Source organism: Hyperoodon ampullatus, assembly GCF_949752795.1.
Source record: "Hyperoodon ampullatus genome assembly, chromosome: 19".
Classification (NCBI taxonomy): Eukaryota; Metazoa; Chordata; class Mammalia; order Artiodactyla; family Ziphiidae; genus Hyperoodon; species Hyperoodon ampullatus.
The window spans coordinates 1,990,698-1,995,040 of record NC_136932.1 but is presented as its reverse complement, the minus strand read 5'-3'; the positions used below and the strand labels follow the sequence as shown (position 1 = coordinate 1,995,040).

Genomic DNA, 4,343 nt, shown 5'->3' with positions numbered 1-4,343 from the left:
GAGGAAAGGTGGCAGAGCTGGATTCTTCGCAGACCTGAGTCCGAGGCCGACTGCAGGCCTATGTTACCCCTTGGCACTCATTGAAAATCTCATGAAACATGCTAGTCTCTGTAAACGATCAATGGTGCTAGTCAGGATGCCTCCCTTGGGCTGTTAATAAAAAAATTTATTAAGAGAAAACATGCACACTGTCTTAGGAAAATAAAACAAGAAAAAGGCTTTTTAACAAAAAGTAGTAGTACATTCACATTGTTTGTAACCATCACCACCACCCATCTCCAGAACTTTTCCATCTTCCCAAACTAAAATCCTGTACCCTACAACAATAAGTCCCTGTTCCCCCTCCCTGCAGCCCCTGGCAACCATCATTCGACTTCCTGTCTCTATGAATTTGACTACTGTAGATTCCTCATATAAGTGAAATCATGTAGTATTTGTCCTTATCTTACTTAGCATACCTTAAATGTTGCTACAATGTTGACCCTTGTAGCATGGGTCAGAATTTCCTTCCTTTATAAGGGTGAATAATATTCTGTTGTATACACCACATCTTGTTTATCCATCCATCCATCCATGCATCCATCCACGGACATTTGGGTTGCTTCTGCCTTTGGCTATTGTGAATAATGCTTCAATGAACATTGATGTACAAATGTCTACTCAAGTCCCTACTTTCAATTCTTTTGGGTGCATACCCAGAAGGGGAATTGTTGGATCATGTGGTAATTGTTCTTAATTTTTTTAAGAACTGCCATACTGTTTTCCACAGCCGCTGCACCATTTTACATTCCCCCCAGCAATGCACAAGTGTTCCAATTTCCCCACATCTTCGCCAACACTTGTTGTTCTGTTTTTTGATAGTAGCCATCCTAAAGCATGTGAGGTAGTAACTTACTGTGGTTTTGATTTGTATTTCCCTAGTGACCAGTGATGTTGAGCACCTTTTCATGTGTCTGTGGGCCATTCATACATCTTCTTTGGAGAAATGTCTATTCAAGTCCAAAGGGAATCCTTTCCAACCCCAGCCCAGCAGGATGGCTCCTGCAAAGTGCAGCGAGAAGAAGGGCCGGTCAGCCATCAACGAGGTGGTGACCAGAGTACATACACTATGAACACTCACAAGCGCACCCCTGGAGTGGGTTTCAAGAAGCGTGCCCCTCAGGCACTCAAAGAAATCTGGAAATTTGCCATGAAGGAGATGGGCACTCCAGATGTACGCATTGACACCAGGCTCAACAAAACTGTCTGGGCCAAAGGAATGAGGAATGTCCCATACCGTATCCGTGTGCGGTTGTCCAGAAAACATAATAAAGATGAAGATTCACCGAACCAAGCTCTATACGTTGGTTACCTGTGTACCTGTCACCACCTTCAAAAATCTGCAGACAGTTAATGTGGATGAGAACTAACTGCTGATTGTCAAATAAAGTTATAGAAATGCCAGAAGAAAAAAAAAGTCCAAAGGGAACCATTTGAATTACTTTAACTGTTTCTGTTTTGTCTTCTGTTATTTACCTCTAAACAATATACTTATTCAGACATTTCTTGATTTTTCTGTTTAAAAGGTAAGGATTCGCACTCCCATCTTTCCTCCTCATGTCCTTCTAATATAGTTTTATTGCTATTTTTGTACGTACACTGGTTGCTTTGTAACTTTAAATGACACATTCCTTTATTTCATGTTCCATCATCAATAAACAGGATCTCTTGACACCTCAGTTTGTCAGGTAAGAGTATCTGCCTCCACGCTTATCTCCTGTCCCTTACCTCTCAACACTACTGTCAAGTGTGACTTCCAAGTTTTGTAGCATTTACATTCTGCTCCCTAACTTCAGTTAAGTCTTCTGGACTTTTTCATAGGTTGATGTTAAGAAGTTTTTAAAAAATCAATAAATTATGTTTACAGTATGAGACCGGTTTTGAAGCACAGGAAGGGAAGGAAATTGGCAAAGGGGAAGGCCTAAGGGCTTTCTCAGGGTAGCCAAAGGCATGAGCAAAATCACAGGGGCCATAAATCATGCAAGTCATGTGCAGCACACGCAGATATGCTCGGATCAGGCAGAAAGCCCCTTGGGGAGCCATGAGGAGCTGAGTTGGTTGACGGATGAGGGAGGAAAGTTGGAGGGCATGGATGGCCCATGTGCCCAGCTACCTACTCCCTCAAAGTGACCCAGGAATTCTGGTCACCATGATCTGCGACCCAGACTCAGGAACTCTCCCATCAGGCATTTCCATTTTTCTTTCCCCCAGCCGTCCTCACCTTCCTTGGAACCAGTGCCTACCACAGCTCTCAAGGCTTTGCAGAGATGGAAAAGTAATTCTAAAGGTTTGCAATACCTAACGCAGAGGAAGGTCTCAGAGTGTAGACACAGGAGGAAGAAGAGGATGGAAAAAGAAACTAACCATCACTGAAAACTGGTCGAGTACCAGTTCTGTGCTACTGTACTCAGTGATTACCCCAGCCCTCTGTGTGAGGCTAGTATTATTCCCATTTTAAAGATGACTGAGGCTGGAAAGGCCCCATGACTTGCCCAAAGCCACAAACTGAGTATAGACAGAGCCTTGGCTTGTGTTCACTGAGCCCACCTTGACCTTGGACAAGTAGCTGAACCGCTTTGGGTCTCAATTTCTTTATCCGTAAAAACAGAGACACATTCCAAGGCATGCCTGTTCCTTGCAGGTTGATTGTGAGGGCAGAGATAACGTCCTTGAAGAGCCTGGCATGAAGAACCTGGCATGGGGGAGATATCTTGAAACTGGTGGCTGTGATTCCACGACATCTATGTCTGGGAAGTCAGGAAAGCCCAGTGCGTGGAAAGCTGAGTCTGGAGCAAAGTTCAGGGAGGGACTCATCCCACCCTTCCCCCTCCAGGATCCTCAAACTAGCAAGGAAAGTGCAAGGGCCTGCAAGATCAGTATCCACTCCTCACTTCACAGGCCCACAGAGGAGAAATGACTTACCCAGGGTCACCCAGCAAGCTAGTAGCAGAGTCTCCCAAGCAGGGCTTGGTACCCAGACTTGGGATACTCCCTAGCGCCCCACATTCCCTGGGCTGGGCTATCAGAGTCTGTGAGCTAGTCTATGAGGAAGGCAGGCCCTTGCAAGCCCAACCCCACACAACTGAAGTGTGGGGACCCTCCCCAGGAGCCAGGGTTTCAGAGGGATCGAGGTCACTCTCAGGCTCATGAAGAGGAGCGGCGTTGTCTCCTTACAACCTCGGTTGAGCCAAAATTCCCAGATAAAGGCGAAGACCTTCTCAGGCCAAGCCCCGCCCTCAGCCACCCCTGCTTCCTGGCCCAGTGTGTATCACTGCCTCTGGGTCCGGAGAGGGGAGGCCACCCTGCCAGGGTCTTTCCCGTATTGCTCTCCCCCTTCTCCTCTGGAAGAAGGGCCGTGGCTACCCCGAGACACTGCGGACCTGGCACACGTGCCACGCTGCTGTCCAGCGCCTCTTTTCCTAGCTCGGTCCAGAGATGGGCGGTCACCTTCTCTCCATCCTGCAACCATACTTGGGCCTCAGGGGACCACAGGGAGGGTCTGGAGAGAGAAAGGTTTACTTTTCATTCACTTCTCAGCCTCAGGAATTGTGCCTGCGGCGCGGAGGTGGGGGTGGTGGACAGGTTCCCACGCCTGAGGCCACCTTAGGGTGCGCTGCAGGTCAAGGCAGAAGTCCGGGGGAAGGATGGGAGGCTGACGCTTGGGACGTGGGGGGTCCCCTCCATTTGTTAATGGAGTCCCTTCTGAAGCTGACGTCTGTCCTCAGCCAGTACTCGGGCCGCAGCGGTCTCAGCCGCGCCACGCTTTGTCCCAGCTGCCTCCCCTCCCCCGCGGGCTCTCTGTTCCAGCCTTTATGGCTGGGGGCGCTTCGCGCGGGCTTCCCTGGCCTCTGGCCGGCAACCCGCGGCGGGGCGGGGGCAGCACGTGACCCGCGCGCCAACACGGCTCGGGGGATGGCCGCGCCTGGCGTCGCCGCGCCGCGCCGCGCCGCTGGCTCCCCCTCTACGAAATCAACACGCTCTTGCGCCCCCAAACCCAAGCCCCTGGTGGTTGGGAAGGGAGACCTGCCTTGGGCTGCGGGACGGGGACGTCGGATCCAGAAGGAAACCAGGGCCATTTTAAGAGGGTGTGAGGCGGAGGGCGGCGGGTCCAGGGGAGGGTGACCCGCGCGCTTTCTCTTCCTCCAAGCCTCGCAGGCCTCGCCTCGCCCCGCCCCGCCCGCCGGCACCTAGTCCTCCGCAACCCATAGGCGGAGGCGACCCTCCCGCCTCCCCGCCCGCTCCGCGCTCGCCCCGCCTCAGCGCACTAAAAGTTTACTCGGGTCCGGACGCGGGCGTCGCGAGCC

The 4,343-nt window shown here is 51.0% G+C and overlaps 1 pseudogene across 1 annotated transcript; it reads left to right on the top strand.

Moving 5' to 3' along the window:
• The first annotated feature begins 1,034 nt into the window (after positions 1-1,034).
• On the top strand, positions 1,035-1,409 carry LOC307068210 (large ribosomal subunit protein eL31-like; annotated as a pseudogene). The gene has a single exon. The product of its transcript is annotated as a large ribosomal subunit protein eL31-like (transcript).
• The last annotated feature ends 2,934 nt before the right edge of the window (positions 1,410-4,343 follow it).